A 25,601-nucleotide genomic window follows, 5' to 3' on the forward strand; every position below is an offset into this window, starting at 1 on the left:
GCACTCTACGCCAATGAACTCTGCACCACTTTACTCAAAACCAAGGCACTCTATGCCAATCTACTCTGCACCACTGTACTTTGCTTCCCTTCACTCTAGTCCACTATACTATACTATACTCTACTCCGTGACACTCCACTCTATGGTACTACTCTCCCGTCCACAGTACTGCACTCTATTATGCTCTGCTACACTTTATGCCATTCCACTCACCTACACTACTTCACTTTATGCCATTCCACTCTATGACAATGTATTTTGCTCTACGTCACTCTACTCTACAACACTCTACTCCCCCTATGCAAAACCCTGTATGCCACATGACTCTTCTCTACACCACTCCACAACATTCTAAGCCCCTCCGCAACACTCTACTCTTTCTTACACTCTACGCCACTCCACTCTGCACAAAACTCTACTCCTTCCACAACACTCTACACAACTCTACTCTATGCCACTCAAGGACACTTCACTCCACTCCATGACTCTCTACGCTACTTAATAACATTCCATTCTGATCTACTTTATGATGCTCCAATCCACTCTCCTTTACCCTACTAACTTTTAGCCATGCTGGCGTACAACATGGCTAAAACATATTGGCAAAGCCAATAGCTCTTGCATAGGCAAGAACTATTGGCTTTGAAAATGCTTTTATCTTATAGCTTTTCCTATGGAGCAGAGATGATCAGCTAGTTCTCACTTTTTTTATTCTCACCAACAGACTGCACCTTGGGGCATGGTCTGAATCTGTCTACCACTGTGAAGATCTTTGAGTTGCCAGAATAAACTCATGATTTAAAAGGTGAGTGAGAACAACCTGAATCCAGATTATGAAAAAATAGAAACGTTTTGAAAAACATTCCTGGGGCATATTCACAAGCTCCTTGCACTGCTGGTGTGCCACTTTTTGTGAAGCTGTGCAATTTGGTGCTCTATATTTTCAAGGAAAAGTAAAGCCACCCTGTATGCCTTTTCGTGTCCTTGTAAATACGCCCCCTTTTCAGGCAGCACCTTGCATGAAAGGGGCGTTCCATGGATGTTGCTGTTAGTGTTCTCACACAACACCCATGGATTCTGCCGCATTCCCAAATTTACAAGCTTTTGGAAACCTGGGAATGCGTCAGAATTCTACGTCTCCACAGGGGAGGCGTAAGGAGGCGCAACGAGAAGAAATACTTTTATTTCTCCTTGTTTTTTCCTCTTTCTATGCATGTCTAGAAAGAGGAAACACCTCTTGTGATTGTTTTTGTGCAGGAAGGTTTCCCTTCCTGCACAAAAACAATCATCTCCGCAATGCAGGCACACTTGCACCATGGTGCAAGTGTGTCTGCGTGGGCGCATGGCAGGCAATTGTGAGCCAGCACTGGGGAGCGTACAGGGATCCGTCATATTGTTGTAAATATGACACATCCCTGTGCTCTGAAAGTAACACAGCACAGTGCAGCCAAATAGCTTGCGACACCACGCTGTGTTACTTTCTTGTAAATAAGGCCCTCTGTTTTGAGTGTCCACAAAGTCTAATTGCTGGAGTAGCCATGTCTAACTCAAGTCAAGTTCCTGCTTCAAATGGACGTTCATAAGCAGCTTTTCTCTCCTAGACGTGGAACGTTTGTATTCTGTATGGGAGACTGTGGGGTTAGACTTATGCATAATTGCTTCAGGAACAGAAGCCAGTAAAAACCCTCTGTTTTTCTTCACACATTATTTGGTGCTGAGGGAACAGGCTGAACAAATCATGACAGTCTATCATAGCTGGGATTCTTTTGTTTCTTGGTGAGGTGCAGCAGCCAAATGTTTCCCTCAAGCAACATCTGTGGAGCTGCATTCTCCCGGGGTTTCTTTATTGGTTATGCCCTGTATTCAATGGAGTTCATAATACGTAGAGCGTTGCAGTGCCTGCCATACCACCCCTTGGAGATTGACCCATCAGTCTTATCAAACTATGCAAGATATGGGTCCATTGCACTTAAAACTGTTCAAAACGCCGGATGGCTTCACTTGATTGTATATCATCGACCCACAAAAGGAAACAAAGTGGCAATGACTAACAACATAGGGCCTGATTTAGAGTTTGGCTCACAGGCTACTGTTTGTGAAGGGTTTGGGGTGTTGAGTGGCATGACTTCTAACCTGTCTGCAAAACTCCAACTCATGCCCCTACCTTTTGTATATGGCGGAGGCTTTTCACACTGGATTCCTTCTTCGTGCTTGCCAGGGCATTTGATTCTAACCAGCATCTTTGTGACCCAAAACAAAATACCAAGCAAACCTAAATCTTGTCTTGGTCTTAGAACTGCTGCCCACTGACTAACTTCAACATGTCGGCAGTAATATCACCTGCGATGACGAAGCCTATGGCGTCCTTTGATAATGGGCTTTTAAATTACTAACCACCACAAAACAAATCCCTCAATGTTTGGGTATGGTTTGCTCTGGCTGGACAAATGATTAATAGTGGATTATTTTGTGGCAACCTGGATTAAATATTGTCTCCATTTGTTTCTGTTGATGCTTTGGTTTCCCCTTAACCTTTCTTTGGAATTTCATTCAAGTGCTGGTAGAGTTTCTTCTAGAGTGCTTCTAGAGGTAAATAGCTTCTTCTGTCAGCGACGATTCATAGTGCAAGTGTGCTCAAAGGCGTCTTCCGTAATGCCTGCAGCTCACTCCCTCAGGTGTGATATGCTGGGAGGAGATGAAGGCACCAAAGACCATTTTCCAGAATCGTCAGACTTCAGGGGGTTACATTATACTCTAGACCCGCCCCTCCGGTCTCCAGTGGCTCTAGAAGCAAGGAGGGTCCGAAAAGGAGGAAATGACATTTCAAATATTCGACATTGAGTCTCTCAGCACAAGCAGTGCGGATCACACACAGCAGACATTTACAATTGACCTCAAAGTGCAAAGATTAGTTTAACCAATAAACATATATAATGCATGTTACAAAGAAATGGTTGTAAACACTAGACTGGATCTGATTATTTTAGTTCATCATATAACTGAGACTGTAACCATTATATGTGAGCGAGCAAGCGAATATGATTACCGGATACAGTGAGTGACTCCCTTGCGAATGAAAGTGACGCCACATATATAGGCATTAAACCCAGTGGTCGAAGTGGGCGGGAACGGCAGGGCACGGCGTGCCCCTTCTTCTTTAATTCTATAGCTTCCGTTCCCCTACTTTTTTATTTTGAACATGCGTCCCGGGACGTCAGAAATATCCAAGGCCTGCAGAGAAGTCTCGGCATTAGTGGCTGTTCGGGGACGGGCGGGGAGCAGGGAAGGAAAAGGTCTCCGTCTCTTGCTTCCTGCCCAGACGAGACAAGGACAGTATCCGCTTCTACTCCTATTCCCTCTCTGTCTGTCTAACTCCTCCTCACTTACCGAAAACCATGACTCAAGAAATGGTTCTCACCCTCTTTCTTTCTGTCGTTCATTTGTTCGCCTGTGAAATGGATGCAAAAAAGAAAACTTTTGCTGGAAATGCCATTTTTACATTTTTCTATTCCAAAGTGCAGCCTCGGAAATAAAAGGTTCATAATATGAAAAATCAATAAAAAAACAAGACGGAGTGTTCTTAAAGTGGCCAGATTGGTTTTATTCAAACCCCAAAACCATTAGCGTCACTTTACTGAGTTTGCCAGTGAAGCGCTGTTTTCCCGCGGTGGGGAAGTGCGCCAAACCTGGAGGTACTGCAATACCTGGTTGATGGGTGGAATGGAAAACAAAATGTGTACAGCGGCTTTGTGTTCACGAATTGGGGGGCATATTATCAAGGACGGCGTTAAAATTATCGCCGATTTAGCGGCAGAAAATTGCCGCTAAAGCGGTGATAATGGGCTTGATATTATGCCCTAGAGAATTCCAATAGAAGCCCAGGTTCACACCAGAACATGGGCTTCTATTAGAATTCTCAGGGGCATATTATCAAGCCCATTATCGCCGCTTTAGCCGCAGTTTTCTGCCGCTAAACCGGCGATAATTTTTAACGCCTTCCTTGATAATATGCCCCGTGGTCTTTTTAAACCATACTGCTTACGTCTTGTAAGCGTATAAGCAGTGGACATTGAAATGTGTCCTTTCTGGGCCCTGTAGTTTTCAGTCAAAAAAACTCGTTGATTTCTGCATAAATGTAAAAGCATTAAGTTCACCATGTTGTTTCTGCTTACATTTCACATGCTTTATTTAATCTTTCATTCCCTATGAGTGTTTGCTTTTTCCAGGATGTTGTTACTTTTTCCTTTAGGCAGCATATTGCTCTTGCCTAGTGCGTAATTTGAATTGAGTCGCATCCATTTGTTTATAGCAGGTCAAATTGGATTGTAGTTGAAGGCAGTGTGAATTTCTCTCAGGGGGCAGTATGGTGTTCAGTGAGGGAGTGGATGTAGCACTGGGGGCAGAGCTGCTGAATTTGGAACTAGGGAACCAGGTTCAGCCTTCATGAACAGTCCCCCAGACCACTCTCCTCAGGGAGCACATTCCCACGCTAGACCTTAGAAGGCCCCGCAAAACCGGAAAAGCCCTGGTGTCTTAGCACCAGGAGGTGGACCCTAGCAGTGGCAAGTGTGGGTTCACCTTGAAGGCCTGCCCACCACAATCCATACTGAAGTTCACCTCCAGTCTTGTGGGCAGGCCTACGAAGTAGCAGACCCTAGAGCAACAATGACTGTCACTGAGGTCACAGGACCCCTGAGAAGAGCTGGCTCAAGGGTGGTGCGACCGGTGTGACTGCAACGGATGCTGACTTTGAGTGGGGGCGTTGTAAATTATGGTTTTAAAAGCACTTGCTGCCTCCTTCCTGGCCTACAGCAATTTTCTGCAATAATAAAAATGTCATGATAACTCCGGTGAATAAACTTCTTCCTAGAGAGAGATCGAAGTTTTGTCTAGTGAAAGTTTTAACTCAGGGAAAGATAGCGCAGAGGGTTAATGTGCCTCCTGCAAAGAAAATGTACCATGCCCATCACAAAGTGCACATATTGTAAATAGGTCAGTGGGTTACTGCTTTTGTCAGTAAGATCCTTTTGTTACTTGCAGTTTATAAGTTAAAATCCTGACAAAGAACAGTGAGCTATTAACTTTCATCTAAGAGCTGCATACAAACTGCAAGGTATAAACTAGAGCTTTGTGGTTTTTTCCCTAAGCCTTTGATTATCCTAATGTTGCAAAAAGTGTTCATTTGGATAGAAATCAATAATGATTATTAAAGAGAACCCCCAATCATGGTATTAAGTTTTAAATTCTGAGTTTGTGTTTCTCCAGATCAATCACTATTAAACCATACTGCCTACCAATATGGTTGTCATGTGACTCCTACATCTTGTAGTCCTTTGTCTGATGTAACATTTCCTATACAGTGATTTACACACGTAAAATTGATTGTCGCTGTGTATATCGCTGACGACAGAAACTCCATGGCTTAGAAACAAATGACTTGTGCTTCAATTTTTAAGCATATTTGGGACATTCTGTGATTAGAAACATAGCCCTCTTTGTGAATTTATTTTAATGTCAATAACTCATATTAATCGTTAAATAATCATGTGTATTCATTGGTTGAATTACATAACATAATAAGCTGTAACTGGTCAGTGAAATGCCAAACAAATACTAAAGATTGGGATGTTTTGCCAATCCTGGCCACACCTCTAACTCCACCCACTGACCCCATTATCTGGTTATTCCCGCCCTCTGATTCTCCGCCCACAGTTCCCCTACTTTTTTTCCCCACTTCGACCACTGATTAAACCAGATGCAGAATGGAAGCATTCCAGCTCAGAAATGGGGCTAGGGTTTCCATGTTAGCTGTTGCTCTGGGGTTATCGGTTTGCACTGATAAATGGGTTCTACTTGTAATGTTCCCTTAGGTCAATTATAACATAGCCTCCAGTTCAAAAGTAGTACTAATAGAGAGTGTACACATTTCGATGCATATGGAAAATGTGCGTTTATCTTTACTGTGGAGCTGGAGCACCAACAAATTAATGCTCATCCATATAAAAAAAATGCTTCATGGAAAATATTGATGGGTCACGTTTTATAACGTGGCCTTATCTGTCCGTGTTTTGCACCTCGATCCCTGTTAATGAGGACCACGGGTACATGGATGCTTCAGGGCCACAGAGAGCCCTTCCTGGGGCAATGATCACCCTGGGGATGGCGGTGCAGTGTGCTTGCCCTTATGTTGCCGCTGGTCTCTTGGCCCTAGACTCCATGACAGCTATGGAAGGAGGGATTTGAATGCGTGTCCATGAAACGAAGACTGGAAGTCAATAGCCGCCAATGGAGGCAGCAGCCAAGGTCAATGCTGGGCATCAGCCATGTTTGTTTTTTAAAGTTCCTGTGACATCCAACTTGTGGTCATGGGACAAAGGAGCTCCACATCCAGAGCCCAGGACTATCGGACAAACATCAAACCATGTGGAGGTAGCTTTGCTGGACCATAAGACAAGAAAGGTGTTTGTGTCTAGGATAAGGGGAATCCTGAAAAGGATCTACAGAGAAGCGGAGTAAAGTAGCTAAGCTCAGCGTGAGGGTATGGTGGTACCGGTAAAGGTAACCGGATTACAAGAAGATCCAGGTCCTGTGCTTTGTCAGGATTATGGCCAACATCCTGCTTGTGAAAAGCAGCCCAATCATAGCTGCTTAGAAAAAAGCCAAACACACGCAGAGAAATTGCTTCTAGAATTGGGGTGACATCCACGGATGGAAATTGTTCCATGTGAGGTTTTCGACCCACACGAGTGAATATGAACCGCTGTGCATGCCACCCCTGACTGTTCTGTAGACCCAGCGTTTGCTTCCACCGTCCGCTCCTTCCTGCACGCTCCTGTAATGCAGAATGACATGAGATGGAGATCTGGACAGACAGGGCAATGCTATATTCTGTTGAAGGTGTGTAACCGTTCCAGAGACATTATTCAAAGTCGTGTGCCTTACAAAGAAAGTGAGGAGCAGGGCATATAACGCTGTAGACAATTACAGATGGCCTACAGATAGCCAGGTTCCCTCCCCTTTCTCCGCCTTAGTCAGGTGTTCCTGTGGCCAGCTCCGGGTCACTCTGTGATTCTGATATGCTGCGCCTAGGACAAAAGATTCTGCAACCTCTGGATCTACTGGGCTGCAGCTCCCAGTGACCTGCTTTTTCAAAGTCCTTGCCCTGCCTGCCATGGCTACTTCCTCTTCAGTAGCTACGGTTTTATCCGGAAGCTTCCTCTCCTCGAGGCAGCGAGTTGATGACGTGTTTCCTGTTCTCTTTCCTGGATCACGGCTCTTTCCTGCAGGCCTAGGTCCCCTGGAGTACCTAAAATAAAGGCACTGCTCTAGCTAGGGTGGAGCAAGGTTGGTTGACAAAGGCTCGGCTTGTCTCACTGCCGCCAGACTGGGGTGGAAAGAGTGTGGGTGCCGCCAGGCCTCTTGGGCTGAGCACATTGAGGAAGTGAGCTCCAGCATTCACAGTACATTGCACTGGGGGCTCGTTTGTTTTACATAAAGAACAGCATGTACTATACAAGTGGATGCCCTGTCCGCAGTGTCCAGTGTCACCCTCTTCAAGGAAATATATGGCATATCAGAAATGTGATGGAAAGGTGACCCCTGCTCTTACATTGCAACCAAGCGTAACAGCTGCGGAGGTGGCCCACCCTGCTGAAAAAGTGCCCCTTTCATGGGCTCTTTCCCTACTTTTCTTGCAAACTGAAACATGCAAATCTGGCAGCCAGGCACGCCTTTGCATGAATCCCCACCCAGCGTTCTCGAGGATTAAAATGTTCTACATTTTGCATACTTTTTGAGTAAAGGGCAGCCTAAAAATACATGCAAGGTTTCCATCTGCAGAATCAGTGCAGGTGTGCGTGTTTACCGCCTCAGAGTTCACTTTTGTTACCTAGAGATGGTTAACGCCCGGTAGTGACGTGCTACCAATTATCCATAGAAGCCATTCTGGCACATGCATCAAGCCAAAAGCAGGTCGCAAAAAAAGCGAATCGCTAATTGCGAGTGCATGCAAGCGAATCCCCATGCTTCAAGGAAAAACATGAAAATCGCTAAATTACAGACTCGCAAATACCAGGATCCCAGATATAGCGATTCGGAATCAGCGGCACCCAGATTAGCGGGAGCAAATAAGGAATCGCAGAATCTACCCGCAAATGGATGCATCAAAAATCGCTAATAGCGATTTTCTCAAAAATCGCTATTTAGCAAGAGCAGAATAAGGAGAAACATAAGCAGGTGGTAAATATTTTTTTCAAAAAATAAGTGGAATACAATACATGGAGCTGGTGAGGGTCATTGCAACCAACGAATTAGTCCATAGAGGACGCTCACAAAGACGTCACTCTACTTGTGTGATAGGAGAATGAGGACCCATGCAGCAGGCCAGGGCAGGAGGAGAGTCCAGGAGATGGGCTTCTGCCTGCGCATCAGTCAGATGTGACACACCCAAGAGGACATATATGAGTAGTACTTGAGCAACGCTGCGATACAACTCAACCACATAGCCTAATTGGAAACAACAATGCTGCGCCAAACACAGAGGACCCATGAACAACGTCCCCGTGTCCAGGTGTAATGTTGCTTGCACCTACTTGCATCCAAAGGTGTCCAGGGGGTAGTGGCAGTAGTGGGAGGGGTATCACTAGGCTCCCACTCACGTGTTCAGATGACCTCCTTGGCTGCCATGATGACTCAGACCCACGACCACAGCAGCCTCCCCAAAACCCAAATGGATTGGAATCCACCCAAGCTCCATTCATATAGGATTGCACAGTTCCCTATTGCGATATGAATGGCTGGATAGCACACACGACCCATATGTTCACCATCAGGCAATGAGTAGAGCTTCCGTAACCGGACGCGTTATCACTCCATCAACGTCCAACCAATGTGCAATGTGGATGACATCATGTCGGACATCGCAGCGCAATCTCCTTGGAGCATCAATGATCCACACATATTCCGATACATTGGCATTCACACACGCCTGCTCAGGGGGGGACATGGCGAGGGACACCTGCTAGGTCAGACAATATACTCATGAACAATAAAGCATACTGTAAAGGCAATGCAAACCTGACACATACACATTCCACACTACCCTGTAGGTGACTGTGCATGCGCGGTGAGGTACAATTTCATGACTCCATTGTTGAACCCAGGCGCCCAACTGTAGCTGCGGTACAACGCACCACCCACCAGGACAGGTAATGTGATTGAAAGGACATTTGGATAGGTCAAGAGTAGGCTCCACATCCTGCACAAACCTGGTGATGCGATGCTGGACCAGCCGGTGACCTGCTGTCGGATAGTGGCAGCATGTGCACTGTAGCCCATCGTAGCTCCCAGGATACGCATACCCATAGATGACCACGGCACTGCGGACAATCAGCCCCCTGTACACCCACCACACCCGCATCCTGCAAGCTATGCGGAGGGGCAGTTGATACGTGCCCACATCACCCAACATATCCTCAAATGTACGTAATCATGAGACAGGAACGATCATCAATCACATGGCAAGTTTTATTGACACTTGCACATGGACTCTTGTGAGTCTCAACATACATTTAGCCGACGGATACATTCACGTCATGTTCCGGGGCACTATGCAGATTGAGGTATTGTACTCCATTGGCAGTCCCTCTGTATGTCCTGTCCATGGTTACGCCACCATGGGCAATTGTCCGGAGGGATGTGACTGCTCAGCGCTTCCTCCAACGCACACCGAGGCGCCTATCTCCTGCAGCGCCATCCTCACCCATTGGTGGAATCGGAGGTGTTGAACGGCGTGCACTACACCTTCTGCCGGTGCTGACTGGCGCAGACATGCTGCTCACGCTGGATGCCCCCTCACTCCCCTCTTCTCCAGTGGCATTGCTGAGCCCACCTACACCAGCCTGGATCTGCTCTACAGCAGTTGTGACTTGGCCAAGGGCCCTGGCCACGTCCCCACAACAATGCCCCATGTCGATCTGCATTGCCAGCGACCGACGTGACAGCAGTGCAGTGGCGTTGCTCAGCTTGTGGTTGGACCGTGTCAATCCAGCCAGGCGCCCCATGAATTGGCGATGCCTCCTCCGGTCGGTATTCTGCCCCTCCTGCATCACACGCACGAGCTCGAACAATGTGGCATTGGTGTCCCTGTTGCCCTCCACAACTGCTTGAGTGAGGTCACTCATGCGCTCTGCCATGGTTGCAAGGTTCTTGTTCAATTTGCCCATTTGCATACTGATGGATCCCATGTGGCGTGCCTGCAGGCGCTGCACCCTTGTCATCTGCAGCTCCACGGGTCCCCAGACATTTGGAGTGGATGGCTCCTGCGCAGTTGTGTTGGCCCTTGCCCTGCGTCTTTGCATCGTCGGGACGGGTGTCTGCAGGGTGGTGGTGGTGGACCTCACTCGAGGCGTCCCTTCTGCAGTTGCCCTTTCAGGTTCAGATGTGCTCTCCATTGGCTGCATGGGAGGGACTGTAGCCCTGCGTCGTGTGGGTGCATGGGATGTGCTGGGAGGTGTGACTGGTCTTGCTACGGCAGGCTCTGCGGCGGACTGGGCGCTCTCCCTGCATTCACTCCCTTCACTGTCTCCTTCCTCAACACCTGTGGTGTGAAACAGTGCATGTTTAAAATTTCATTGGATGATGTTTTGCAACATGGTGCTTATGTCTGCTCTTACGTTCTCACTCTCTGTATTCCCTGTCTGTAATGCATATTGGGCACAATGGTCACACTAACTGATATGTGACTCCCTAATTTCATGGGTTCATGGGACTACAACTCCCAGGATGCATCAGTAACTGTATATTGACTGTGGACTGGGGTTGGTTACAGCTTCCTGCCTTCTTATTCCTGTGTGGGCGCTATTATAATGTACATTGCTGGGTATATCATAGTGCCTCTTACCTTCAGTACTGCAGGCTGCGCTGGATGTATCCATCGGTGTGACCCCCACAGCAGCTTCCGGAAGGATTGTGCCCTCCACCAGGTCCTTCAGGGCTGAGATGTCCGAAACTTTCGATGGACCTCCTCCGGTGCTCTTAGCCTCCCTCATCCTCTGGGCAATTCGCTCCTTGGCACGGCTGCGCAAATCGTACCAGCGTTTTTTTAAAATCGTCTATACTGCGGTGTGTCACTCCCACAGCATTGACCCTTGACTTTATCTTGTTCCAGAGGCGTCTTTTCTCTGCCTCTGGGACTTTAAGGGAGAGCTTCCCGAAGAGCTTGTCGTGGCTCTTCACCACATCCTCAATAAGGTACTCAAGTTCCCTCTCACTGAACTTCAGTTTTCGTTTTCTGGCACCTGCACCCTCCTCAGCTGCTGTATTTGCCATTTCCCTGGTTTGCAGTGGTCTGGATGCTCAATAGTCCTCTTCACAGCTCCTTACAGGCACTCAGCTTCCTGCTCTGGCTTCCTCTGGACACAGAATGTACCATGGGAAGAGTTACTTCCTGTCCTGGTTCTGATGTCATCAGGCTGTTCCCAATGCGACTCTCGCAATTTGCGATCTCGCAAATAGCGATCTCGCAAATAGCGATCTCGCTATTAGCGAGATCGCTAATTGAGTGTTTTCAGCTAATAGTGAGTTTTGGGTGCTTTTTCGCTAACGCGGTTAGCGATATTTACCGATTCGGTGATTTTCCGCTATCTGCATCATGCATAGGGAATAGCAAGTCTTTATTTGCGATTCCTTATTTTTCGCAAATACCGACTCGCTATTTCTTTGCTTGATGCATGTGTACCAATTGTCCCTTCCCTCTAGCCTTGCCTTAATATTGCGATGAAGACAATGGTGCTGATTCACAAAATAATTTAAGAGCGTGTGAAGTTGTGCTGCGAAGTCTTACACTCCTTTGTGAATCGACACCGAAACTTTCAACTCCCCATTAGTAAAAGTGCAAAGAGGGACAGTCCTGCCTACTTGTACTAACTGTATACGAATATTAGCATTTTACTCTTGTTTTTAGATGTTTAGGGACAATCTAAGACACGTAAGCAGTGCTTAATTTGTGCAGGTGATTGCCGGTGCCCGGCACCAGAACTTATTTCTAAACACCGGCACTTGTTTTTGAGAGTACTCCACAGGGTGTCACTTTGCCTATCGAGAACAGCTCATCACTATAGCGTAAAAATGATAGACCTAGCATTTTATTACAGCTTGAGGTGACCTTGACTAGTCCGAAATATAACTTTTTAAGTGTGAGGGTTAGCATGTAATTGCTGGCACTCGCGTTCTGCAGCAGTGACAGGAGATTTGGGTGATGCCAGCTGCTTTGCAAGAGCCCCGGCGACCCTATTTTGACAAATTAAGCGCTGCAGGTAAGAGTATGTAAAAGAGAACTACATTGTGTACCCAAAACACCCTTATGAATAGATCCATTGACTTTAGGCAGGCCTCATGTGCAGGGCCATCTTATAGCCCCCGGGCAAGGCAGTGCCCTGGGCCCTGCCTACACAACCACTCTCAGGAATAAAAATGTTTAACAGAAAACTAGTGTTACATTCTGGTCTGCATGGGGCCGCTATGCGCGCGGGGCCCCGGGCCTCTGCCCAGCGTGCCCGTGCATTAGGACGGCACTGCTCATGTGATGTGGCAGTGTTGTCTATGCTTCCTAAGGACCAAAGGATGTCTACAAACGCTTGTTGACGCTGTTCTCCAGACAGGCCTCTATACCAGCTTATCTTCAGTATCCCAGGAAGGAGAACCCTGACCTGAGGTGATTGGACTGGAGCAATCGGGCGCTGCACCTGGTTCTGGCAGCGTTCCTTGTGCCAGCTGGGGAGAGCGCGCTGCTAGCATTCAAAGAGGCTTTGGACCCACACGGCTCTCATGTAGAGGTTTTCGTACTGTGTGAAATGTGCTGCCAACAGGTTCCCACCCCACCAGCACTTTTCTGCTTTAACGTGATGTGGTGCTATTGTATTACAAAAGTGTGGGCAACAGTGGAAAACAGTGCCCATCATCACTAGCAAAGCACTGGTACTATCTGAACTCCTCACCAATAAATGTGAAAAAACATATAGTGGAAGTACTGTTCCTCCAAGTTAATCACCATTTAAAGGTAAAGTTGTAGAAATACCATAGGTACTGGGTGTGATCAAACATTTGCTGGTTTACAGTATTATTGAAAATGTATAGAGAATCTATAAATGAGTGCTATGGTGCAAAGGTCATGACGGAGCCTACGGAAAATATTTGGTGTTCTTAGACAATCCTATATCTGCGGGAGCACAGATATCGCTTCTATAAGTGTTTACACTTACTTGTACGAGGATTAGTGGGGATGACTAGTGACGAGTGAGACAGGGACAGAAACACACGAGAGCATGTAATGTGACGTCTCTTGGGCCGTAGTACATTTGGACGTCTTGACTGATGCATTTAAACATTACACGTTATAGAGTATAGCCGGGACCACTGGAATGATGCGATTCTGCTGCTGTAGCTTTTTTCACATAATTATGAGTTTACCGCATTTGCCACATAATCCATCATCTGCTTCATAATCTGCAGATTTTAACCAAAAAATGTGTTTCTACTTCAAACGAAACACAAGTTACTAAAAATGTGGGTGACTTGTCAGCGAGTAGTGAAAAGCCCTTTGCAAAGGTTAACTTATCTTTCAGTTGCTTATTCCTACATTTGGTTGTTTAATTGGTACTAACGGAGTGACATTTTTGCGCAGACACTATTACCATGGTGAAAAGTGGTAAAAGAATGAAGTAATACTATCTCTAAATGGGCCCGTCAAGCCGCCTAATTTGTATTTTCTTTTTGCATAAAGTCAACCCAGCTGCATCATTTAGAGCTCCTTTGCCGCATAATTCCAGTGGCCCTGATTATGGTGTGAGCTTTTGCACATTTACATGCAACAGCAAGTGGAGACGCCGGATGGTGGTATTCTTGAGCGGCTTTCAGCATCTATGCGTTTATGCATCTCACTAAAAGTGTCCTGCCTGATTTAGGGGCATATCAACAAGGGCCCTATCTCTGCTTTTTTGGCTTTAAAAGTCAAAAAAGCAGAGATAAAACTAGCACCGTATCAACAACAGGGTGCTAACATGCAAATTTGCATGTTAACACCCTTTTACTCTACGCTTCCCCTTGCATCTCTAATGAGATGCAAAGGGGGCGTTCCAGAGTAAAATAATAGGAGAAATGTCGCTAAGCGACATTTCTCCTATTATCAAGAATATCGCTAACCCTGTTAGAGACCAAAAAAAGCAGCGCTAACCGCGGTTAACGCTGCTTTTTTACGTCAGGTATTTTTCTGACTTAGCCATGATATCCTATGGAAGGAGGATATCATGGCTAAGTTTGTCTGTCCCTATCAACAAGCAAACGTGAGATTATCGCTGGGTTTCCAGCGATAATCTCACGTTAGACAGTTAGCGTGAGGATTTTTATCGCTTTTGAGATAAGCGTTGCTAATAGCACGCTATCTCAGCGATAAAAATCCACGCTAGCCGGCGATAATTATCCTAACGCTAAGTGCGCTTAGCGATAATTATCGCTGGTTGTTGTTGATATGCCCCCAAGTGAGAGTGCACTATTGATACAGTTCTTAATCTGAGGCAAAACGGTAAGCAGTGTTTAATTTGTACAAAAAACACACAAGTGCCTGGGCTCTCATCAGGAGCCAACAGCAGCTTTCGCCACACGTTGCTCCTGCTATGCTGCCAATGATAGTAACACCACAACTACTAACCATCTCACTCCAAGTGCGACAATTCAGACTATTTGAGACCCCCAAAGCAAAAAGAATGGCTTGGGCGGCAGATAACAGTCATTTTTAATGCATATTGAGTTAATAATTAGCTGTTGTTGTGGTCATCTCTAAAGTAGCCAGACGGCGCCCCCTTATAACAGACTGTCACATGTGCCGGTGTTGACAATTAAGTACCGGTGCCAAGCACCAGAAAGCACCGGCTCAAATTAAGCGCTGGGTAACAACGCTCCATCTCAACTCTTAATATAATGACGCAATCCCAGCCTAGCGGACATCTCCTCAGTGAATGACCACACAAACCAATATTCAAGAATCTCAAGAAAACACGCTGCCTGGCCTGGAGTGTGTTGTTTTGATTTTAAGACATTCTCCACTTGTCCCTGACCAGATGACACCAATGCTGTCGTTGCTAAATTAGTATAAACATATAGCACTATTCCCTAGTCCAATGGTGCACTGTCGCTGTTCTTGACGGACATGCACTTTCCCAAATCCAAACATCCTTTGGTGCTGCAGCATAGAGCGAAGAATACGCCCCCGACTCTGGGTGGAAGGAACACCCTCCCGGAGCCTGCTCGGAGTAGGTGGGCCAGCCTACGGCTCTCATTGATCCGGCAACACCAAAACTGCTGCACATAGATGCAACTTTAGATTTCTCCTGCCTCAGCCCACATGGCTGAGAACATTACATTTCCGCTTCGCTCTGAGCAAGCTGCACTGTGAGCCACTGGCCATGAGAAGGATGGAGGGGGCTGGGGAAGCCGTAGGTCTCACTTCACACCTCTCTGTCTGAATATGACACTGGGCAGGTCTAGCATGCACCGGTATACAGGACTAGATGATGGAAAGGGGTCCTGGGGGCGGGGAGGGGGGGGGGGGTACTGCAGTACCCCAAATTAACTGTGTTGGAGCTCAGAAGGTGAATGCGCAATATTGAGGCCTTTACATTTTGTTTTTCTCTTGTCATATTTGCTGTGCGGTCAAATATTGGGTTATGTCATCTGACAAATTGCTGCTTACTCTGTTGACATGGAGATTGGTGTTTCTATTTCTTTCTCAGGCTGCAAAGTTAGAGGATGTATGTAAAGGGAACTATCGGACAATCTGGTTGGGATACAGGGAGTGTGATGGGGAGGCTGTAGGATATCAGTTTTCAATACAAAACAAATGTTAAATACCAATAAATGAACTGTGGAAATATTTCAAACTGTATCAGCAGTTGGGAAAGCACAAATACAGCAAATTTTTGGTATTTCTCAAGTGTGATGGAAAAAAAGACTTTAAAGGATCAAAACAAGTAGAGACACTTTACTTGGTGATGCGCAGATGATAGATATTCGCTGAAACCTAATTTTGTCTGTGCGTTCTATAGTTTTATGAGCAAAATTGCAAGTCCGTGTACATTTAGTGCACATTTCAATGGAAAACATGCTGTCTATACTAAACATGCTTCAGTGAAATATTTGTGACAATGTGCTCCAAAATGCACCTCTGCTGCATACTGCAGCCCTACACCTGTTCTTTGTGTGACTCTCAGATTATTCACAATCTCTTTGACTTCTGGGATGTAACACTGATGGCAGTACCACCGCTGGCAACACTGTTCCAGCTCCCCTGTATACAATTCATTTCCGCCCCAGATGTCGACAACAGAGTAAGTGTGAGCTGGGGCACTTCTGAATGAACCTTCGTTCACAGTGTATGGACAGCGTAAAGGCTGTATATCATGGAAACTGTGATCTGCCCCTTTAGAAAGGCTGGCTGCAATACAACATATGAATGTCAAAAGCACTTGATTTCCCAGGCCATATCAGTCCTATTAGTAAAATATTCACTATCAGGCACGTGCATCAAAGCTTTATGAGATCACAAATGGTGCGATTAGCAAAAATTGGCCTTTGCGATCGCAAAAATAGCTTTTGCGATGCATGACACAACTTGCCACTCGCAATTTACGAAATCACAATTTTTGCGAGTTCTTAAATTGCGATTGCATTTACGGAATCGCAAATTGCAATTCCTTAAATGCAATGGAAGATGCCTTTAGAAATAGTGATTTCGCTATTTGGGCCCGCTATTTACCATGGAATCATACCACATGGTAAATAGCGAAAACTTTGAAAAATTCACTATAATGCATTTTTCAAAGTTGTAGGTTACACACACACATGTCCTTGGGACATGTGTGTGTGCAACATATGTGCACGGATCAATTTCAGGGGTGCAACAGGGTGTCTTTTTCACACCCTTGCACCCTTGAAATTGCATGCGCAATTTGCGAGTACCTATTGGGACTCGCAAATTGCGCTCGCAATTTCCAATTGATTCCTATGGGCCTGTAGGGCCATAGGAATGAATGGGAAGCCATTCCTTATTTGCGACTCACAATTTACGAGTCGCAAATAAGGAATGTGTAGGAATCGCTATTATTATAGCGATTCCTACATGCATAGGATTTTGCGAGTGCTTAATTGCGCATCCTTAATATTCACAATTAAGGACTCGCAAAATCCTAGATTGATGCAGGTGCCTGCATGTTCCTCATTTTGTCATTGTATTTTTTTACTTGGATCCTTTCTTCATTCTTTCTGAAGTTGTATCTTATTTCACATCCGTTCAGTAAACCATTGTGGGAGCTCCTTGATCCACTTAGTTATCATAAGATTTGTAAACTGCCCATCACAAGTACATATCTGTCAGGGGTATTCAACATTATTTAATCCTTTCTCTTTCACATTTGTTTTCTTCTGGATGGTTCTCGGTCTACTAATATCTCATACAGATGCGACCCTTCTTTTTAAGTTTTTATTTTCACCTATAAGCATAACTAGTATATGTTAAATATAAGGAATACTTTTCAAATTAATTCTATGCCAAAAAGACATAATCTTAAAACTTTATTGTTCATCTTTCAAAATATTACTTAAAAATATTTTTCTATAAATAAAAATCTGTATTCGTGTTTAAAGATTATTTCAAACACAAATCATACATCTAAAAATGCTTTACAATAGCGACATCCACTAATCAAATTAAAATCCAAATGTTATTATTATGCTTGGTTAATAAAAACATTAGACTGATATGTACTCCTTTAACGTGGGCAATTATTTCTATTGGGATAGTTACGTATTTGGAACAATATATTTAATGTTCTTTCTGTATAAATGTTATCAACTGATGCAAGTAGCATGCAAACAAGAATTATTCAAAAGAATCCTCGTTGATTGTATCTCATTTTGTCTATCTGTCATTGTTAAGATGATCCTCATTGTGTCCATCTGTCCGTTGTCAGTCACTCTTTTCTCAAATATCACCAAACTTTATGAAACAAGTGTTTAGATTGATGTTTGCTGGATTTAAAGCTTTGCTAACTGCTTGTTTGCATATCCATACGGCTAATGAGTTTAGCGGTTTCCATAACTTCAAGCTTCTCCGCCCTTTTCGGCGAGCCGGGCAGATATAGGTTATATGCAGCAAGATTTCCTTTGTTGAATCACGCAGTCTGCGGCAGGAAGCGTTTGATGATGTTAACCATGATGGAATTCTGTTCAGCATTGGCTGACCACCAAGCCGATAGTTCAAGAACTCACTTTTTAAGTGCTCTGAAAAGCATATATCAAGGTGAGTTTGTGGTTTTAGGATGCTGTAGCTCCTTATCGTTTGCGAGGAGTAGGCATGTATGGTCAGGGAGTTGTTATCCTCCAACATGGTCAACTTTCTTGGAGACTTATTCTAGTTTTTATAAAATTGGATGCCCATGAGTGGCTCCGTCCAAAGGTCTCCTGCTTGCAGTGTGCGTATGGAGTCCTCCATGTATTGGCGATACTGTGTGTCTGCACTAGCAGTGCTAATGTCAGGCCGGATGAGGTAGTCCAGGGAATTGCTTGGTGCATATCTCAGATGATGGCACATCTTCAGAGAGGAACATTTACATGCCAGATTTTGTTTAGTGAGACCAAACCCTAGATGCACATGGGCCTGTGCGATGTTGTTTGGTAATCTGAATGCAGTTCTGTATGATTTTACTATGAGTAAATTAAGGAGTTTTGCTTGTTTGCCCTGTATGATTTCACTTCCATAAGTGAGTGATGGTAACAAATTAGCATTTATCACTTTCTGTGTGGGACCAAGAGTAGGGTCCCAAAATGATGTTGACAGTGTGAGGAATCCTGATGTTAGTGTGGCTGCTTTTGATTTTAATAGCTGGCTGTGCACAGAAAACGACCACCTTGAGTCAATAATAATTCCTAGATATTTATACATAGTTTCATTTGTTAGTCTGTGTTTATTAAAACTGTGTGCCAGGAACCTTAATTTTCGTGCTGGTCTTCAAGACCTTCATTTTGTTGAAATTGATTTCCACTCTATTCACTCTAGAGAAGCTATGCAATACATTAAGGAGTCTTTGAAAGCCTAAACTACTTTTGCTAATTTGGCGACGATTGTCTTCATACAGTAGGTTCAAGACCAGTCTGCCCCCTAATTTCGGTGGATGTTCATTCACTTTATCAGGCTCTTCGGATAAATCCAAGATGCACAGATTAAAAAGCAGGGGAGCAAGAAGACCGCCCGCTTAAGCCTGAATGGGACAGCCCTCTAGGGACAGGTTGCTACCATCTCCTGATAATACACAGAACCAAAAATTAATGAACAGTAATTGTATGGCTTTGAGTACATTGGGTGGTGTTCCAAAGATCGCTAGTTTCTGCCATAAGATGTCTTGCAGCACCCAGGCTATTTAAAGTCAACAAAACATTGGTATAATGTTGTTTTGGATGAAAAGGTATTTTCATGCAGAGAGACTGCACAGCAAGGTTTGTGAGGGTTCCAGAATCCAAACAGAACCTGGTCTTGTTCCATCGAATTATGTTCAACTCAGTTGCCCTTCGGTTGAGGTCCTGCAGAAGCAGGACGAAGAAGTACTTGGCCTCCTAATCAAATAAGTTGGTAGTTTGCAGAATTGTTTTTTTCGCTCCCTTTGATGATTGGGTGTCTTATGGATCTCTTCCATAAGTCAGTGATATTCCCAGTGATTAGAACTGTGTTGTACAATTTGATTAGTTCCTTTATAAAAGGATGGGTTTCTTATTGGTGTCTTATGCCGATGATACCCAAATTGTGGTATCAATATCCAACAATCACGATGAGGCAGCACATAGGTTCATGCATGTCTCAGATAGATCAATGGATGAGATCAAACTGCTTAAAGCTTAATGCAGGAAAGACTGAGGTTCTTCTTTTTAGTAAAGACAAGTCTTTTTGGTCACCAAGTTGGTGGCCACAGCACATGGGGTCCCACCTACACCAGTACAGAAAGGAAGGAATTTAGGAATCCTCTTTAATGATAACCGTTACTATGAAGACCAGGTCAACGCCCTCGGCTCATCAGTATTCTTAATAATTAGAAAGATCTGTCTCTACATCCTCCTTGGGCCTTCAAAAAACGTATCAGGTACATCTCAGCTAAATAAGTCTGATGCAGTGATGTATCTCTTTTGGACATTGTTGTTGTTTATACATGTATGCCAAGAATCCACTTGGGATCTTCAGGGCTGGTCCTGCACTTTTTTTTTTTTTACAATTGTGAACAGCGGCACTGTTGGGGTAAAAGGTGACACAATGAACACCTTGAAGCTTCCATCCGTCTGGAGGTAAAGGGAACAGTTGTAGGAACAAGGAGGGACTCTGTCCATCTACATCCAACCATGACAGGTGCTCTGATTGGAGGGCAACAACAGGCAGCTCTACACAATGCCGCCTGCTTATGTAGCCTGTGAGGTAAAGGCAGGTGGCTTTTCATAATGATGCCTGCTCGGTTTCGCTTGGGTGGGGAACGGTGAGGAGGGGCCTGTGACGGTGTGCGCTGCCAGCTCTTCAAATCTCTGTCTGCTCAATTCGTTTGGGAGAGCATTTGAGGACAGGAACAAAATAAGCACACATCTGATTTCTTGCAAATTATAATTTAAATATTTTGCAAATCATTATACCGAAATCCCTAGTTAGAGTTTTAAAGACAAAGCCCTGTCAAGTTCCCCAGGTCCATGCATGGCTAGCTGCTACAGTCCAGGTTTTTATTTTGTATTTTGGGACTTGCACTCGTTTCATCCCTTTATAAAACCGGGGTTAAATTACCCAGGATGAAAAGAAAAAATCCTGGACTGGAGTAAATAGCCACATATGGACATGGGACACTTGGCAGTGTTTTCTGTGTACAAGCTACAGACAGAGATGTACACAAACCCAAAGGTAAATTGCTGTGATTCTGAGGAAGCATGTCCAGATGTGTCTATAATATCCCGAGGTGGCTGGAACACTTTAAGGTGCATCTTCAATTCCCCTGTCTCAGGGTCACATTTGATCATGTAGAGGGTTTTGTTAGAAGTCAGTCCCCATGGTAGGCTGCTCCTCCTGAGTTCCTAATATCATTTTTTAAAGCTTTGTGTTGTGTTGGTTTGTTTTCTTTTGCGTCTCATCATTTTAATGTTCTGACACATTGCAGCCCTTTCACGCATTCGCTGGCCCGACACGGCTTCCATAACAGCCGATTGAGTGGCGGGAGCTGAGTGGCTGCCCTACTGCCGGTGACCAGCGAGTCAGCAGGCTAGACTTGAGCGCTCCTCTTGGAGAATGCCTATAAAATCCATGAGTGCGCGGACGCCCAGCGGTCAGTCCCCATGGTACACTGCTCCTCCTGGGCTTACTATTGATACCAGTTTGTTTGCTGGGATCCTAGTCTACAGACCGCCTGGACTGACTTCTCTTTTATATTACCTTAGCTAGGTGAACCTAACCTCACACTCCTTGGTGATTTTAACTTCCATTTGAAAGAGGATATCTGCAAAGACTTTCGATGACATGCTGTGGTTTATCACAGCTAGCAAATGCCCCTACACACGTAGCTAGTCACACATTGGATGGCATCTTCTCCAATGATACTCGTCTTAAGGGTCTTGAGACGATACCATAATTTGGACCCAGCACTATGCTGGATGCTTCCTTCTCTCTGGGCCTCACATCCAAGAACAACTGTTGTAATGTGTATTCCCCTGCTTTTCCCCTCAACTTGTCATCCTAGCCTTCCCCCCCAGCCCCATAACCCGCCATGGTTCCTTCCCCTCTCCTGTCACGAGCTGTTCCTGCTGTCACCAACATGCCATGGTCAGTTTGTGACAGTTTCCTCAGCTGGACGTGCGGTGGTTGTTGGAGGCTGTGAGACTAATAAACATGAGTTTACTCAAGTTTCGTTTACGTTTCATTTCAACAGCAAAAAATAAAGTGGAAAGGGCTCTCGGACCTTGAAAACTTGCATTTGGACTGACCACGAGGATGTGGAGCGAGCATCTCTTCCTGGCTCACTTCAACCATTGATATTGGTGCAACTATTAAGAAAACCTACACGCGGAGGAAGCTGCCAACTTCTCCATGGTTTTCGGAGAAGGTTAGCTTTTCAAGACTTGCAGGAAAAAGCTTTGCACAAGACCATTATGAGAGAATACGAAATAGCCATTAAGGAAGGGAAATGTCTCTTCTGTACTAACAAAATCAAGTCAACCAACTCTTCAAGAAATCTTTTTAAACTGATCAATCTGCTCTCCACACCCTCTGCTCCCTTCAGCATAGAGAGATCTCAAGATTTCTGCAACCGACTGGCGAGTTTCTTCCAAATCATAATTCTGAAGATTTATAAGGAACTTGACCCCTTAATGCAGAATCCCTCAGTCCCACCCAAGGGAACTCTAAAGCTGAGCAAAGCCCCGTGGAGTCTACTGGAACTATGGAGAAGCACAGAATAGCACGATGCACCTTTACCTATCTCACACCTGAGTAAACGGAGCTTCCTCTCCTCATCATGAAGTCAGGTTCTCCTTTTGAACCTGAGTTGCATGGCGTAGAGTAGTGTGGCATGGCATAGCTTGGCGTAGAGTGGCATGGTGTGGTGTAGAGGGGTGTGGCATAGAGTGGCGTGGTGTGGTGTAGAGTGACGTGGTGTGGTGTAGAGTGGCGTGGTGTGGTGTAGAGTGGTGTGGTGTAGAGTGGCGTGGTGTGGTGTAGAGTGGCGTGGTGTGGTGTAGAGTGGTGTGGCATAGAGTGGCGTTGTGTGGTGTAGAGTGGCGTAGTGTGGTGTAGCGTGGTGTGGCGTAGAGTGGCGTGGTGGGGTGTTGAGTGGCGTGGTGTGGTGTGGTTTTGATTGGCGCGGTGGTCTTTGTCCCTAATCACCATTTAGGTCCTGGTTCAGAGTTGGCCAAAAGAGCAGGTGCTATTTGTCACACCTAATAAAATCCAACACAGTGGGGTTCGATAAATAGCAACTATTCTGAATTTATGGGGAATGAGATGCAGATTTTGGTGCTTGACACATCAAAATCTGCATGTTAAGATAAATACTCTTCAGCTTTCCCCTGTTAAACTCTGGCAGGTTTCATATGCTGAAATGTTAATCAAGAGTGAAGTATTTAACACACTTGGTGCTTAATTGCTGGGGGCGAGGAGAATCACTCAACTTGGAGTTCCAACCTCTGAGGAAACGGGTTTGCTCAGTGGTCGGAAAACTCCAACAAACAGAGAATCAGGGACTACCCTCATGTTTTTTCTTTGGTGACGTCATGGAAGCAAGTGTGACCTTGGATTCCTTACTCAATGCAGCCGTTTCAAGTGCTTCAAATTACATTTGCACCTGCCTCTATCAAACAGGCCCAGCCAGTTGTATGTGTATGTTGCATTTAGGGTGTGGTTCTGCGTACAGTTGATTCAGTGAGGAATGATTGTTGCGTCACTGACACATTTTTGCTGCGGATGATTGCTGATTGTTTTATCTATTGGCAGATGCCTCTTTGTGGCCCATATCACAAGCAGAGCCTTCCGGGTTCCCAGGTCCATACTTGAACAGCTGATCTAGTCTAGGAGTATTAGCCATGGCGTAATAGTGGGATACAGAGGACTTTAAAAAAGATCAGGCCTACAAGTACCAGAATGCAAATAAAAAAGACTTGATGAGCTACTCACGGACCTATAAAACTTGAGAGCCCTGCAAAAGTAATTGTAATGCAGTGATTTTGCACCCAGTACTACAGGCATTAGTAATATCTGGGTGAAGAATTACCATAGGATCCGAACTTTTCTCCCACACATCTGCTATGAAATGGGAGTGACCTGCAAAAATAAGTGTTACTGTATCCGTTTCTGCATGTGTTTCCCAATTCACATGGAGAATTTTTTTCAGGAACAAATTTCACGAGGTTTGACCAAACTGGATTTTTTTCTGGTGTTACCTAAGGTAATATCCCAGGCAGTGAATTAATACAACATGATGTAGCACGCGGATCGTAACATTGGTTTGGGTGAAAAGCCCCACAGAATGTAAATAAAGATTCTTATATTCAAGTGGGTCCCTTTAAAGGGGCACCCAAAAACTGTTTCAGTTAAAAAGGGGAACTTGTCATAAAATGTCGGCAGAGACTCAAACAGGCGACTACAAAATGGTCCATACATAAACAATGTTTTGAAAGTGGTGGGAAAGAATCAGCCTGCATGAAGTGCAAGCACGAGGCAGAAGTGCGACAAGCTGAATTCAGAAAAAGGTGATGCAAACCAAAGGCGCACAGGCCAACCGAAGGAAGGGAGAGGCCGCAGAAAGGCCACTAACAGTGACAAGGAGGAAGTGTGAAGTAGAAACGCGTCGTCTTTGGTGTCGGCGAGCTTGCCTACTCTGTACTGCCATCTCTAGTGTCATTGACTGTGGATGTGGAAAACTGAAGTTAAAGACAGGATGGTTCAGAGACAGAAGTGCAGACGAGAGTCCCAGGCCCAGACAAAGGTTTGGGAACTTGGGCACCGCCATATTTGCGGTTAGCGTTTCAGTCTTTTTTTTCGCTTCCCTTCAAAGCCACACGCTGACGCGACCGCGCAGCGGACGCGCGCAGCGGGCGCGCCGCTGGCGCGACGAAGGCGCGCCAAAGGCAAGCCCGTCTGCGCCCGTCCGCGCTCGGCCCGTGCTCAGGGCATGTCCCCCTGGTCCGTCTGCCACCCATCCGATTAGCTATTCTCGTGAGCACCTTCTGGAGATGGCTCATGCTCCCGCAAATATTAGATGCCCCAGATGGGATCTTCACCTGATGGAGGAGACACAGGAGCTACATTGCCCAGGGTGCTCCTTTATTCTTTCGAGTATCTCGACGAAGAGCAGTCCCCTTCATGCCCACACTTGTCTGACCCCATTAGCTCTGCCACCCATTAAATGCCTTCTGCTTAACGCTAGGTCTCTTATTAAACATAGCGTGGAATGCGCTTTATTTATGGAGGAAAACGATATTAAACTGGCCCTGATAACTGAATCCTGGTCCCATGAAGCCTCTGGCCCTGACTTACTCAAAGCTACCCCTTTAGGTTTTCACTGCTTTACCCAAGACAGACCCTCTAGAAGAGGTGGTGGATTGGCAGTCCTTTACCATGACTCTTTTAAACCGAAATTTACCAACTCCTCCAACTCTACTTGTGAAGCCTTACTAATTAACATCCAAATCTCACACCATGAGACCTTTAACTGTGTCCTCCTGTATCGCCCCCCGGGGCCTAGAGGGGCTTTTCTTGATTCCATTGGCTCCTTGCTAGAAGAAGGACTAAGCAATACCAATTTCACCGTTTTGGGCGATTTCAACTTTCACTTGGATGATGCGAACGATCCGGATAGTCAAAAACTGCATCAAATATTGAATGGAGGTGATCTTAAACAACTAGTAGATGACCCCACCCACTCTGCAGGCCATACGTTGGATGGAATATTCTCCAACTACCCTAATCTTGTTTACTCAAAATCTCTGCCCCTAATTTGGACTGACCACACAGCCATTTTATTTGAGCTTAATCGCATTTCACT

The 25,601-nt window shown here is 45.3% G+C and overlaps 1 protein-coding gene across 1 annotated transcript in view; it reads left to right on the top strand.

The window, feature by feature from the left end:
• Positions 1–25,601, top strand: part of A4GALT (alpha 1,4-galactosyltransferase (P1PK blood group)) — a 207,370-nt gene that overhangs the window by 14,887 nt on the left and 166,882 nt on the right. The window contains exon 2 of the mRNA XM_085652498.1: positions 725–805. The gene's annotated coding sequence lies outside the window, so the exon portion shown is untranslated. The remainder of the gene's footprint in view (positions 1–724; positions 806–25,601) is intronic.

This window comes from Triturus cristatus, chromosome 4_1, assembly GCF_964204655.1.
Source record: "Triturus cristatus chromosome 4_1, aTriCri1.1, whole genome shotgun sequence".
Lineage (NCBI taxonomy): Eukaryota > Metazoa > Chordata > Amphibia > Caudata > Salamandridae > Triturus > Triturus cristatus.